Source organism: Ixodes scapularis, unplaced genomic scaffold (genome assembly GCF_016920785.2).
Source record: "Ixodes scapularis isolate PalLabHiFi unplaced genomic scaffold, ASM1692078v2 PGA_scaffold8__174_contigs__length_109621045, whole genome shotgun sequence".
Classification (NCBI taxonomy): domain Eukaryota; kingdom Metazoa; phylum Arthropoda; class Arachnida; order Ixodida; family Ixodidae; genus Ixodes; species Ixodes scapularis.
In genome coordinates, this window is record NW_024609883.1 from 57,565,336 (window position 1) to 57,581,590 (window position 16,255).

Below are 16,255 nucleotides of genomic sequence, written 5' to 3' on the forward strand. Positions count from 1 at the left end.
TGAAAACGGGCATAGCTTTCGGTTTTTTTTATCGAAACGCACCTGCCCGCCATTCGTCTGCCCCCCCCCCCCCCCCCCCCCCCCCCCCGCTCCTTCGACTTCCTTGTGGCCGAGGCGCACGAAATACACGCGTCAAACTGGCTTCCATACTACAAAAGAGGCGAGGCGGTAGCCACGAGGGCACGGCCGCTGGCTCCATGCATATGACATCACAACCCAGAAACGTGCCGAAGTCGAGTGTGCTTCGGATTGCCGTAAAATGCTTACGTGTCTCTATATATTTCCAAAGTTGGCTTATTTGATATATTTAAATGACACTTAGCAAGGTACTAGCAGCAACTATCTGTTGTTTTTTCGGCTAATTTTGAAGTAAAAGTTTGCTTTGTTATTTCGCTAATTAGCATTTCTTTTAATGCGTGACGCCTGCTTGGGCAGCGAGTTTGTTCTAGAAACATTATTATTTTTTCTCATTCAACCTATTTATTGCTGTGGAAATTCTTCGCTGAAACACCCAATTTATGCTAGAGCACCGGTCAATCCTTTGTGGTAAATTTAGCTTTTTTGCTTCAAAATTATGCCGAATCTGCCTAGTTACAGATAATGCAAATAGTTCCTCCAAAACTGTCGTAGAGACCTTGATCAAAATAACTCTTTGACACTCATTTAATTTCTCAACGCAGTTAACAACAAAGCGACACTGAGCCAGTAATAACAGTACTTATAAAACGTAACTGATGTGGATGACGATTACGCAATCCACCGCGTAATGTACAAGGGGATTACGTTCCACAGGGAGCGTAACCCTGTGGATATCAGAAGGCTCGCTTTATGGTGTCATACTCATTGGAACAATACGAGCGGGCGAGTTCGTTCGCTTAATTTCAGAATGGCGGTCTAAACTTGAAAACCATAGGGAATTTTACGGTTTCACAAATTGTATACATTTCACGCTAAATTGCTGCTCTGACCCTATTGAAAATTCTCATTTGCATGAGAAATTTCTTGTGTCCAATAAACACATATGAATCATACAAGATATGGAAGAACATATAAGAACCAAATAAGAGCTATATAAGAACTATATAAGATATATAAGAACATACATGCACCATATAAGAAACTTGTAAGAATTTTCTTACAGGTATCATATATGGTTCCTATATATCTTATATAGTTCTTATATTGTTCTCATGTAGTTCTTATGTGGTTCTCATATGTTCTTATATATTGTCACGGGTGGTGACCAAAAAACAATAAATACACAGAAAGAAATAAACGTTTAATGTGGCGAACTTGTGCCAAAAATAAAAGGAAATAGAAAGATAACAACAGAGCGTCGCGGGCGTCGAAGGCGGCGAAGCAGCAAGGTCGAACGCTGAGGCGAAACTGACTCGACAAGGTCGCGAGCGGCGTCTTATCTAGAGTGAGTCACTATCTCGAAGATTCGGCGGAGAAGGTTCGAGCGTAGCGCGCTCGGGGCGAGAATGAACACGCACTTTCTAGAACAACAGAAGCAGGGATAAACGACAGAAGTTATGTCCGGAGTAAGAATAAACGAGAAAGTTCTAGAAGTCCGTGACCCTGCGCGCGGCATTATCCCCCTCTTTAAAAGCGCATCGTCCCGATGCAGCACAAAAAAAACAAAAACAAATCCAAAACAAAACGGCAGCAGAATCGCGAGCCACAGTTCACAGTTCACAGAGTTCACGGTTCACTCGTCGACAAGAGTATAAAGTTCTATCGTTCGTAATACGGCTTCAGCCGGACGACGTGCACCACCTCGGGTCGCGGCTGACGTCTTGCAGATGGGCGCGTTCCGTCGGGAAGGACTTCGTAGTTCAGATCGCCGAGCCGTCGGATGATCTTGTAGGGCCCGAAATAGCGTTTCAGAAGCTTCTCGCTGAGACCACGGCGACGGATGGGCGTCCACACCCATACCCGGTCTCCGGGTTGATAGTGGGCGTCACGCCGGCGAAGATTGTATCGGCCGGCGTCGACATGTTGCTGGTCTTGAATTCGTAGTCTTGCCAGTTGGCGGACCTCTTCTGCCCGTTGAGCAACCACCTGGGCGCCATCGCTTCCGTCGTCGACTGGATCGTGCGGCAACATGGAGTCTAGCATAGTCGTCACCTTCCGGCCATACACCAGCTGGAAGGGCGTCACTCTTGTGGTCTCTTGTACGGCCGTATTGTAGGCAAATGTGACGTATGGCAATACCTCGTCCCATGTCTTGTGCTCCACGTCGACGTACATGGAGATCATGTCGGCGATGGTCTTGTTGAGCCGCTCCGTCAACCCGTTTGTTTGCGGATGGTATGCAGTTGTCCGACGGTGGTCCGTCTGGCTTAGACGAAGGATCTCCTGGGTTAACTGCGCCATGAACGATGACCCTCGGTCTGTGATCAGGACTTCGGGGGCGCCATGCCGGAGGACGATGGACTCGATGAAGAACTTCGCCACTTCGACAGCAGTCCCCGAAGGAAGGGCTTTCGTCTCGGCGTAACGCGTAAGGTAATCTGTGGCGACGATTATCCAGCGGTTTCCCAGGGTCGACGGTGGAAAAGGGCCCAGCAAATCCATTCCAATTTGCTGGAACGGTTTGGTTGGAGGGGGAATCGGCTGAAGGCGACCTGCTGGCTTTGACGGCGGTTTCTTGCGTCGCTGGCACTCATGGCACGATCGCGTGTAGAGATGGACGGTCTTCGGCAGCTTGGGCCAGTAGTATTTTTCACGTATTCGGGCTAGTGTTCGGCTGTAACCGAGGTGTCCTGAAGTTGGGTCGTCGTGGCAGGCTTGAAAAATCTCTTGTCGAAGGCTGGTGGGGACTACCAGAAGCCACGACGAATTACTGGTTCCAAAATTTTTCTTATAAAGTACACCTCTTCGAATAGCGAAGGTCGGCAGGACTCGTGAAAAGACAGGAGAAACGGTACTTCCTCGTCCTTCTAGATGCTCAATCAGGGCGCGGAGCTCCGGATCGTCTCGTTGAAGTCCTGCCATGTCGCTGATGTCCACGGCACCTAGGAAACACTCGTCATCATCCACGTCGGTACAGTCTGACGTTTCGACGGGGGCTCTGGACAAGCAGTCGGCGTCGCTATGTTTCCGTCCTGACTTGTAGACTACGGTCATGTCAAATTCTTGCAGTCGAAGACTCCATCGAGCCAGTCGTCCTGAAGGGTCTTTGAGGTTTGCAAGCCAACAGAGCGAGTGGTGGTCTGTGACCACCCGGAACGGGTTCCCGTATATGTACGGACGAAACTTTGTGATCGCCCATACAACCGCGAGACATTCTTTTTCCGTCGTGGAGTAATTTTTCTCCGCTTTTGACAGTGTCCGACTTGCGTACGCAATAACTCGCTCCGTGCCTTCCTGTAGCTGTACCAATACCGCACCAAGTCCGGAGTTACTTGCGTCCGTGTGAATTTCGGTTTCGGCGTGCTGGTCGAAATGTCCGAGGATCGGAGGTGTCTGAAGTCTTTGTTTCAGTTCGTCGAACGCCCGTTCTTGTTCTTCTGCCCAGTGAAACTTCACGGCGTCTTTCGTAAGATGTGTGAGGGGCGCCGAAATTTTTGCGAAATCTTGAACGAAGCGCCTGTAGTACGCGCACAGCCCCAGGACTCTGCGGATGGCCTTCTTGTCCGATGGTCGAGGAAATTCGGCTACGGCGGATGTCTTCGCGGGGTCAGGGCGTACTCCTTCGCTACTAACGACATGACCAAGGAACTTAAGTTCGGCGTAGGCGAAGCGGCACTTCGTTGGCTTGAGTGTGAGCCCTGCGGTCTTGATGGCTTGGAGCACGGCCCTAAGCCGTTTCAAGTGCTCGTCGAAGTCGTGCGAAAAAACGACGACGTCATCCAGGTAAACGAGGCAGCTCTGCCACTTCAGTCCCGTTAGTACAGTATCCATGACCCGCTGGAAAGTCGCCGGCGCCGTACAGAGTCCGAAGGGCATCACCTTGAACTCGTAAAGTCCATCGGCGTGACAAAGGCAGTCTTCTCGCGGTCCCGTTCATCGACCTCAATCTGCCAGTAGCCACTCTTCAAGTCCATCGACGAAAAGTACCGGGTGTGGCGTAAACGGTCGAGGGTGTCATCTATGCGGGGAAGCGGATAGACATCTTTCTTTGTAACAGCGTTCAGCCGCCTGTAGTCCACGCAGAACCTAAGGGTTCCGTCTTTCTTCTTCACCAGCACGACTGGAGAGGCCCACGGACTGCTTGAAGGCTGGATAATATCGTCGTCAAGCATTTCTTGAACTTGTTTCTGGATGGTTTCCCTCTCCTTCACCGAAACTCGGTACGGCGACTGATGAATAGGGGGCACGTCATCGTCAGTAACAATTCGATGCTTCGCAACCGCTGTTTGGCGTAGCCTTGACGATGTGGCGAAGCACTCACTGAACTCAGCGAGAACGTCAGTCAGCTGTCGTCGTTGTGGGCCTGGGAGGGATGGGTCGATGTCGAGCTTTGACGGCGTGGTTCCCTTGTGGTGCGTCGGAGAGGCGTCTTCTGAGATCACGGCGATGTCGGCCGAGTCCTGGATTTCCTCGACGTGCCCACAGCTGTACCCTTTGTAAGGTGCTGCGACTCTTGCCGGAAGTTGGTGACAAGGGCTACGGTACGCCCGTCCTGGAGCTCGGTTACGCCTCTTGCAATACCAATCCCTCGTCCAAGGAGAAGTTGGACGCTTCCTTCCAACAGTGCTATCCCGCAGGTGGCTTCGCCGGTCCCGACGGGGACAAAGACACTGGACAGCGGCGGCAGGTTTACGTGGCTGGTAAGGACTCGCACTGCAGCTAACGTCGCTTTGGGATCTTCCGCCGAGGGAACAGGTTTCCGAAGCGTCAGCTTGTTCTCCCCAAGGTCGATGATGGCGCCGTATTCACACAAAAAGTCCATTCCGAGAATGACGTCTCTCGAACAGTCTTGCAGAACGACGAACTTGACAGGGCAGGTTTCACCGTGGATCTCAACGCGAGCAGTGCACCTGCCGACAGGCGTGATGAGGTGTCCGCCGGCGGTTCGTATCTGTGGTCCATCCCACGACGTCGTAACTTTCCGAAGGCGACGAGAGAGTCTCCCACTCAAAACGGAGTAATCCGCTCCGGTGTCGACGAGTGCTGTCGCGTCGTGGCCGTCGATGATAACGTTGAGGTTATTCGACACTGTAACAGAGACGTCGTTTCGGGGCGTTGCGGCGTTAGAGTGGGAGAGCTCCGACGATCTTGGAGGATCTTGGCATCGTTCGTCTTCGGCAACACCACCTCCCGGCATTGCCGCGCCTAGTTTTCCCGACGGGACGCAATGGGTGACAGGCTGTCTCGGCGAGACCGGCGGAAGGGCGATGGCGAGCGTCGGGGAGATGGCGAACGGAACACTCGGCGGGGAGACGACTCAGGAGATGAAGAGTGGCGGAGGTAGTCCTCGATTTCCCGAGGTCGCTCTCCAAGACGTGGTCGAGGGTCGTTGGGTTCGAACCCTCGTAGGCCCAGCTGGCGGTAGGGGCATCGTCGGTAGATATGGTCGGCTTCCCCGCAGTGGTAGCACAACGGGCGTCGATCAGCCGTCCTCCACACGTCGGTCTTCCTTGGCGCAACTTGTTCTGGACGAACGTGCGCCCGATCTTCCTGGCGTCGGAAATGCTGCGGCTCTAAAAGCACACGTCGGGGAGGCGCCATGTACGGACGCGGTGCTGATGGTGCTCGGCGGAGCATTTCGGCGTAGCTTACGGCTGGCTCCTGCTGTGCTGCTGCGGTGACGGCAACCTCGGGATGGAAAGCTCGGTGAACTTCCTCTCGGACGACGTCGGCGAGTGAGAGTGAGGCTGGGCGATCTGCAGCAGGTAGAATCTTCCGGAGCTCTTCCCGGACGATATCCCGGACGATATCCCGAAGGCTGTCGACACCGGTGTTGCTCAGGTCCGGAAGGGTAGCTGCGACGGTTGGAGAAGTAGGCGCGCCGGCGAGTCGGTGGTAGTGGCTTGCTCGGGCCGTCAGTGCGCGCTCGATGTTCGTGGCTTCACTCACAAATGCATCGACGGTCGTCGGGGGATTGCGAACCAGGCCTCCAAAAATTTCTGCCTTGACGCCTCGCATGAGGATTCGAAGTTTCTTTTCCTCAGTGGCCTCCGGGTCTGCTCGGGCACTTAGACGCAGAACATCCTCTACAAAGCTGGTCAGGCTTTCATTGGGGCCCTGCACCCTTGTTTGAAGCAGGTCCTCTGCTCGCTGGCGACGATGGTGGTTAATGAATGTTCGTTTAAGTTCGGCGACGCAGGACTCCCATGTGAGAAAGGAGGCTTCGTGGTTTTCAAACCAGTGCCTCGCAGTGCCTTCAAGCGAGAAGTAAAGGTTGTGGAGGCACTGCTCAGTCGTCCATCCGTTGTGGCGGGCTACACGTTCGTAGTGTCGCAGCCAGTCTTCGATGTCTTCGTGGACCTCCCCGTGGAAAGGCGTCGGAGTCCGGGGTGCGACGGGCAGGACGACGACGCTGGCGGTGGACGGGTTCTGCGACGACTGGCTGTCCATCGTTGGTCTCGTTGGCTGCTTAGTCTTGGGTGGCAGAGGTCCGAATTCCGGGTGTAGGCCTTGGGTGCGACGACTGAACCGGATCTCGGAAGTGCTTTCGTTGGTTCTTCGTGGGCTAGGCGTCGGACTTGCACTGCGGGCCCTCGGAGGGGTACGCGGCAGGGGCATGCGTTACCCCGCACCTCCACCAAAATGTCACGGGTGGTGACCAAAAAACAATAAATACACAGAAAGAAATAAACGTTTAATGTGGCGAACTTGTGCCAAAAATAAAAGGAAATAGAAAGATAACAACAGAGCGTCGCGGGCGTCGAAGGCGGCGAAGCAGCAAGGTCGAACGCTGAGGCGAAACTGACTCGACAAGGTCGCGAGCGGCGTCTTATCTAGAGTGAGTCACTATCTCGAAGATTCGGCGGAGAAGGTTCGAGCGTAGCGCGCTCGGGGCGAGAATGAACACGCACTTTCTAGAACAACAGAAGCAAGGATAAACGACAGAAGTTATGTCCGGAGTAAGAATAAACGAGAAATTTCTAGAAGTCCGTGACCCTGCGCGCGGCAATATCTTGTATGATTCATATGTGTTTTATCGACTCAAGAAATTTCTCATACAAATGACTTTTTTCACTAGAAAATTTGCGATGCAGCTCCGATTTGGGCCTCGAGCAAGCAACCTCCTGGGCTTAGGTTCTTCAACTAATAACTACGTCATCAAGACATTGTTCAAAAATGGTCAGTAAAAGAAAGATAACAAAAATATCAGACCTAATGTTTTCTAAGTGTGGTGCACACTGCATCTATAACCGATCACACCACTTTATATAAACGTACGGGCTGGGCCCTTTCAAATACCTAGTTCCGATAGGAGTCTTCTATTCTCCTCTAGAGTTAGCTACTTTACGAAACACCGTAGCTCAGACAAAGGACGTCCCACCCGCGTCACAATGACGTCGCCCGTGCAGATAACTTGGATCGACAGAAGCAATCGGCATTTCGAGATCCATCCAACAAAAAAGAAAGAGCGAGTTTCGTCTTTCTGGCGCGTTCTCGCGCTTTCTCGCAAACTGTCCGTTCCAGCCAGTAAAAACTGTCACTAGGAATCTTCAACACGCTTCCTAGTTTCTCCCCCAACCCTTTTCCGGAAATGCCAGTTTTCTGCAATCTACCAATCTTTTACATATATTTTTTTATTGTCTTTATCGGTGTTCTTCAGCTTTTCCCTCACGTCCCATGTGCTCTCCATTCTTGTTCGTCAGCTTCTATTCTCGTTGTCGTCGGCGCCTGTTCGTCCCGCAGTGTGCCTTTCTCTTCTGCTTGTCGTCTGCTGTGCGGCTCGCTGTTTTTTTTTTTTTTTTAAATTTTAGATTGGGCTCTTTCTTGTTTGATCAGATGCGTTCAATGCAGTTTTATTTTTGCCTCATTCGTTTCTCTAGGCAAGGTTTCATTTTGACTTTCTTCTTTACCAGCATTGACAGAGCCTAGGTGGCTGAAACAAAAGTATCACCATTTTTTGTTTGTTGTAACAGTAAGGTGTCGTGATTTTCAGGACAACATTGACGGTATACTTCTTTTCCGTTTATTTTCTCTTGTCGTCTCCTCAGCAATTTCTATTTCGTTTTCTTTCAGCCAAAACTACGAAGATTACACCATAATATATGGGTAAAAAAACTAGGTGATTAGTTATTGAAAAAAAATATTATTTTCATATAAAGTTCGAAGTTCCCTACTGGAGATTTAGGTACAAATATGTTTGTGTTCATTTTAGGTTTTAGAATACATTCATACATTGATCGGTTCGCAGAGAGGCATGAATTATGTTTATCCTTGTGTAGCTTATACTTTCTTTTCTCCATGGTCAGTCGTAGACTTTTTATGTCAGGTCTTTATATAGCGACGAGAAAACAAATATAACAATGGTATACAACTTTTATCAAGCGCTTCCTATTCGTTTTATTCAAATAAAATTACTTTCATGTTTAATACGCTACACAGATCATTGTCTTGTAATAACTGTTTACTCCAATGCATGTTTTCATGGGTATGTTACACTTATTCCCAACTTCATATTGACCTGGGTGCTAAATCGACCGACATCTATCAAAACATCAATGTTCCTCCCTTAAAAGAAGGGAGCCTAGGGGTCGTGACATTTGGCTAATACTCCATTGCGGCTGATCCAAGACTGCGACGTGTCCGGGTTTTAGATAGGGTATGTCATTTACCAGATAACAAAAACACACATTGATACTAGAAGAAGCATTGCTACCAAAGCAATGTTTCACATTCCTGCTGCTTAATAGATGGTGTCTTTGTTTGTTGTCTGCGGACGGTCTTAATGAGTATTCTAACTATTTATTAATATATTTGCTTAATTACAGCTCCCACCAACAGGGAGAGGGCTAGGAATGTGGTATATTTCTTGAGGTCCCACACCATACTTTCTGAGGTTACCAAAATATAGTAGGTTGAGGCGTCATCATCTGATGCTTCAAATGACAAACGTTTTTTTTTTGTTTTTTAGAGCGCAGCTCTTAGGCGCCCGTTTCCGGCTTGAGCGGCGTTGACGTCGCCGTCGCCGTCGGCGTAACCGCGCGGTGCATTATGGGTAAATTTCCCCGCTAAATCTAGCCGAAAAACCCCGCTAAATTTAGCGGAAATATCCCCGCTATATCTAGCTGAAAAATTTCCCCACTAAATCTAGCGGAAAAATTTCCCTGCTAAATCTAGCGGAAAAATTTTCCTGCTAAATCTAGCGGAAAAATTTCCCCGCTAAATCTAGTGGAAAAATTTCCCCGCTAGACCTAGCGGAAAAATTTCCCCGCTAAATCTAGCGGAAAAAATTTCCCCGTTAAATCTAGCGGAAAAATTTCCCCCCTATATCTAGCAGGGAAAAAATTTTGGTCACGTGACCGGGGGGGGGGGTCACATGATCTGGAGAGTCACGTGACCTCTCCCCAGGTCGCGTGACACCCCCAGGTCACGTGACCTGGGGGACAGGTCACGTGACCTCGGAGGGTGGTCAAGTGACCCTTTTCCTATGTCACGTGACCCCCCCCCCCGAGAACACGTGGTCCTCAGTACCCTTCCCTCCTCCTCCTCAAGAGCTGCGCTCCAATCGGCGTTACAGGGAGTTGTAAACGGCTTTCACATTTTTTTTTTTTTTTTTTCAGGAATCCCGAAAACAAATTATGCGGCTACACAAGAATAAAATAAAAAAAAAGCTTATAATTCGTAGTTCTTTTTTACCCTGCTTTCAAATTTAACGATGTCTTACTTTCAGCAACCTGTGTGTATTTAATCATTTCCCAAAGTAAATTTATATGAAGGGCTTGATAAACGAGTCCTTTCACTAAACTTGTGTATGTTATAAAATCTCCCATTCATTCCCGTTGATTCAGGACAAGACCTCTCGCTTTTGATTCATTTTCTAGTCCAGGAAGTTATCCATTGGTTCAGGCACAGCCAAGAAAAACCAAGCACGCTTGAATACAAAAACTCGTAGCCGGAAAGGATCAACTGGTTACATTCTCTGGGGATACATCAAAACGTAGTAAATGTTATATTAATTTATTTATCATAGCGGCCCAGAAATAAGATCAGGCCTGACACTTACTGGATGCTTCCAGCTATTGTTTTCATCAACATGTACGTATGCCCGATCCCGCCCATTTTCGTTCCTTCATTCATTCATTCATTCATTCATTGATTTGTTTATTTTTTGTTCTCATGAACAGCTTGACGGCTTGATATTGATGCACAACAAAATGATCACAGGTTAGTTACAAATGTCTGAAGAGCTACAAAATTTGGGTTTAAACATCAATATCTGCTCGACTGAGGGTATTGTAGAAGTGTTGAATACGGCCAGGTCACGGAACTGGTTAGGATGATTTGATTAACATGGAAAGTTGGAGAAACCTGCAAAACTCGACTCGGAACGTGAATATTAATGGCAGATGTGAGATCTAGGCAATATAATAATCCATGACACTGCAATATGCATCATCTGCATATTGTAAGATGACCGAATTGCGAACCATTCACCCCAAATCAATAATAAAAACATTGAGAAAGATCGGCCCAAGTATGGAGCCTTCCCCCCCTTCCAAGAACGGGAACAAAATTGTGTCTATTTGACAAATAATCTAGAAACAGAGAACAAAGGCAGGCACTAACGCCTTAGGAGTCTAGTTTGTGTGCAAGGAGCAAATGGTCTACCAGATCAAAAGCCTTAGGAAAGTCAAAATATACGTATACCTGTCCACGTTGGCACACAGTAGGCGAAACAAAATTTAAAAAAAAGACACCAGAGTTATATCAAGACCTTCATGCATAAAGCCGTGTTCTGAAGGCCTTATCTTATGCTTAAAAAAGTTTGGAGTGCACTCGAATGAAACAATTTCATAGATCTTAGTAAATGGAGATAGCAACGACACAGGTCGCTAATTTTTTACATCATCCGTTCTGCCATTCTTACGTACTGGCACAGTAATAGAGTTCTTTCGCAGGGAAGGGAATGTAAGGCTCTGCAACGGCAAGCTAAAAATATGCGTTAAGACTGGCGCAAAAATAGAGCATCATCCTTTAACAATGAAGCTAAGAATGCCGTCAAATGCAACTGGTAACTTTGGCTCGAGTTTCCTGATAGCATGTTCAATATCAGTAATTTCAAAAGATAAAATTGACACGTGATCACTGGCATTATCTCTTGTGCCATGCACAGGCAGTCCAGTTTGGTTGCAAGAATAAATTGAAGAAAAATAACTCGCGAATGCATGTAATACATCTTCGGGCTCAGACGGCACATTACCAAACGAGTCAGCTATGTTCATTAATGACAAAGTTGTAGTTGTGCGATCGTGTACATATCACGAGAAAAGAATTGTGTCACGATTGAAGCTACGCCCTACTCACGGACTACACCGTCCGCGCGGACTCACGGACTACACGGACTACTCACGGACTACACCGTCTGCATGCAACTCAGAAAAGTTTAGGTACCAAGAAGCGGAATTTGCGACCTTATGTTTTCTATGACATATCAATTTTTTTCTTAGAACTGAGCTAAGCTCCTTCGAAAACAGTGCGGATAATGACTTGTGTAAGGACGCTTTTTGGGAACGAACCTTTCAAGCGCATATACGATATAGTTTCTAAACACTTCAACCGCACAATTTACATCGGTCAAGTTATATATGGAAGTCCAATCTGAGTTATTTAAATGTTGATAAAGGTCAATATAATCACCTCTTGAGAAAGCAAGCAACTCACGGTTTTTCGTGCTTTACGTTCCCCACAGAAATCACAAAGGAAACAAAAAAAAGGAACGTTCCGAACATTTGGTAAAACAAGCGATTGGAAACAGACATCACGCTGTCGATCTGAGAGTTGGCCAAGGACAGATCCAGCACATGTCCTGCTGAGTTATGAAGACCGTTCATTTAAGTAAATCCAAAAAGGTTAACAAATGAAAGAAGGGCATTCGCGTTAAATAATGCAGTATGAGCAGACACTGCAGGATGTAACAAATTGCAGTTTATTTCGGGAATATTGAAATCAACAAGTATGAGTAAACAATGTTGATTTACATCATATTTATCCCCTAACGAATCTAGATGGTCAGAAAACTTAGATCCGTCGACATGAGGAGGAGAATAAAAATTGCCTATAAGTAGGCTATTATTATCACGAAGAGGTATTTCAATCCAGGCGGACTCGCACTCGAATTTGATATCAAACCGGTGAATAGCCCGTAAATGTTTCTTAAAGGCCGACCAACAAGCCGAGAGAAGGAAACTCTCCCTCAAATCGTTCACTTCATTTGAGAAAGAGGGAGACCCTCCTTCTCTCTACCGGGAATAGTTCAGAGATCCGCTCCTGTGTGGAGAGGAGGGGAAAAGTGGGCGAGAGGGAATGGAGAGAAGGAAACTGGGAACCGGTTTTTTCCCCGGTCGAAGACGATTCCTTAGGTCGGACTTTAAGTGCAATTAGTACTCCACCACCGAATTCAACGGAAAGTTTTCTATAATCTCGATCCTGACGAAACACCGTGTATTGGGGAGGGAAATAGTCCATATATGCAAATATGCAAATGGGCTATTTAGCCAAGTTTCACTTAAAGAAATGATATCGTAATCGCCTAGTACGACGTTATTGAAAAAAAATAGGAGCCTTCGTACGCAGGCCGGGGTTGTTTTGATAAAACACTAAACTATTCATTTGACAAGCTAGTTGGGCGTAGCTGTGTCACGAACATCATTGCGCCTGCAACATCGCAAAATGGCCTAACGAGGGAGCTCATTGACAAACGTCTGCATTGTTCACTTTGTCGAAATAATCCTCGTTCACAGCAATGCGGAATGACAAGTAGCTTTCGTGTCGAGTTTTCAACTAGGTGCATGTAAAAGATTATCCGTCCAAAACTGCAGTTAGCACCTCCCCAACATCACTACAGGTTGTATCAGGATTGAGACGCGAAACAAAAAGCGTCTTGAGCATTTGTGCTCAAGGGGCTGACGATAATGTATTGCTTGTCCAAGAACCTGAGGATGACTTGACTTTTTTTTTCCTTTTGATGAACGTGAAGGGGATCGGCGTCTGTTGTCGCCTTTGGCACGGTCACCGCGGGCGGCAGTACGGAAGACCCAGCAGCTACAGCAGATGTAGATGTATTACGCAGATGAACAGAAGTAAAACTGCTTCCGGACGCCTCCAGAGTGGTTGATGCAACGGACCGGTCTGGTGAGTCTTTCCCAAAAACCTCCGCGAAGCTTGCGAAATCAGGACCGGGTTGCGCAGACTGCGTTGTAGTCGGCCGTTTCCCAACGTTTTCGGCAGTAAAACGACGTAGAATGTCCGTGTTCTTTGACAAATGCAGAAACAGAGACGCGTTTTCCGCCTTGTCCGAGACAACTTCTTTGACGAGGGAATCAACCTTGTCATTTAGTGCCACCAACAAGTCTTTCAGACAGCCACACGCGCTGCAGTTTCCCAAAACGGTGCTCACCGATGCCACGTCACAATCACCAGCAGGGCGTTTTTCCGTGATAGCAGTAACTTCATCGAAGCCATTGCGCCTCGTGCAGGATTTACACTTGTAACAACTGATACCACATGCATGAAGTAATCATAGCCATCTCCCACAACGTCGATGCACTTCCAGTGACAGCGGGTACCGCAAGGCCTCGAACATCGCAGGAATTGCATCCGGCCAATGAACGCTTCGGAGCACACCGAGCACACGTCCTTTGAGTAGGGCATGTGGCCAGCAAAGCAACATGCCCTACTTTCATTCAGAGATGTGGCAAGTACAGCTATTTAAGTAATTGAATTGCACAACGAGATTTTATTATTATTCTGGTATCTCTTAACTTGGATACCGTCCGTGTCTTCAAGGGAATTTTCTGGAAACCTAATGTTATGCCCGCGAAAATAGAAAATAATATTCATTTTTGCTGTCGCCGCTAGAATATGACGATTTTCTCTTCAATAATATTGTGGAACTGCGAGGAAAAATAGCATTTAGAGCAACAGAGTCCTGGTAGATATTGCATGCGAAGCGGCTAGTACGAAAATATGATCGAACACCACCAAAATGGCGGCCAGTAAAATGGAAGCAGAGGCTTCCGTGTATGGCGAAAGCTCAGCAAAACATTTAGTTAAAAAATCAAACACTCAACTAAAACGTTCTCATTGCCTCGAGTGTTTTTTTTCTTAATATGATCTTCGTTTTTACCTGGTCATCTTTGTTGTATTTTGGGATAGGTTTTTTTAAGCTGAGGCGAGTACACAAAAAAAAAAGAAGAAAAAAACCCGAACCGACAACTACGTCCCCTCGTTTTATTCGAGTTCTTCAAACATAGCAACGCACCGTTCTTCGCCATTGTATTCGGGCTTTCACGAGGCTCAGTCTGTTTCTCAAGCCCCGAAGACAAAGGGAAACCGGGTACGTGATTAGAATACAAGCTTAATTTAAACAGGAAACTTTGAAGAGGCGACGAGTTTCTATTCTGGCCTGGCTTTTTTTGCTTTTAAGTCTTTTCTCTGGTTCGCGCTTGATTACTTAGCCCGTACGCCTCACAGAGATTCAATGCTGGCGGATATACTAAATCCTCATTCTTTGTGTGTGTGTGTGGGGGGGGGGGGGGTATATTGTGTTTGGTTAGTTTAAAGGTTGTCTAAGTTACAACATTAACTTATTTCAAATTTGATCCCGAACTGGAGAGGAACGTTGTCTAATTGGAAGAGAGCCTACTTGGGCAAAAATGCGTGCATACTGAATGGGACGCCGCATAAGGTTTACGCGGTTTCTAAGGGTAAATACCAATTGTATCAGATCACAAGTTTTATGAGACCTTGCGGCGAATTGTAATGAACACAATGGAGGTTTTATGTGCAGTGCGGTTCGTGGACTGTTTTTTCTATGAATAATGTACTGTTAACTGCTGTGTGATATCCTATTTTATACCACCAACATGAGCTTGTAAATTTGTTTCTTGGAACACTTGCTGAGACAATTATTGCGATCTACAATGAGAGCATGGCAAACACAAAGCAGTAGCTTCTGTAATTAAGAGCTGGCACTGATAGATTATTTGCCTTCACAAGCTTTGTGCGCGGTAAAGAATATCCCTAGTGCTCATAGAAAGCCAAGACTAAGCACATAAAACTGTCCTTGCTATTCACTATGACAAGCAGTGCCAAACTAAAGACTTGTTAGAGTCTGGAAAAGATGGGGTCAGAATCTTTTCAAGCAACTGGCCGAATGTTTAAGAAATAATTCAAGGTAACGTTGTGGCAGCCTCGGGGGTGGGTAACGGCAACATCTAAGCGATATTTGCATTTTCTGCACAACGCTGGCAGGTCCGTGAACATGTTTAAGGGGGTACAGCTTTAGTTGGTACATGGCTCGCTGCACCAACACGCCTCAGGCCGGGACGAGCACCCACATAACTCGGAAACCCCACGCAGACAACGCTTGGCCAGCAGCCTGGTCCACAAACTCGACGTCTCCAATGAAAGCCTGAAAAGCACGGTAATCCCTATTCGGCGTTTTTATTTGAGAGCAACGGCGGTGGCACGCGGCATCATCTAACTGGTCGGTGTATTTTCTGGAGAATAGTAACTAAACTTCTTTCTTAATTGCTGTTGCTGCTGCTGCTGCTGCTGCAGCTGTCTTGCTCATTTTTATCTGTTCTTTTAACTTGTGTTTACCTTTCTTAGGGCTTTGCCATGTCGAAGGACGTGGCAAAGTTAATGAGCAAGTTCAAAGAAAAAATAAAAGATAGAGAAACATTGGAAAGAGATTTCTGCACTGCAACTTCACGTCATTGAAATAGAGATGAAACAAATACATGATAAAATTTATTTTATAAAAGAGGAATTATAAATTTTAAAGAAAAGATTGTGTGTGTTGTTGTTTAAAAAATGTTGATACGAAGGCCTGCACGAAACATGACGAAAAAATGTGCTCAGGTGGCGAAATGTTTTAAATGAAATGAACAAAGGCTCGTTCAGTGCGAACAATATTCGAGGCGTCAAAACACTGAGGTGAATGGAATTCAAGAAACGGGAATGAAAAAAAAAAGTTCCGGATCTGATACTTTGCGCTCAAAAATCTGATAGCGCGACAGATTACCATGGCCAGCATTGAATCATGCTACCGTGATCCGACATGGGAGGAGGGCGACTGCGGATAGTCCAATTTTAGCGGTAGCAAAAACGGGGCGGT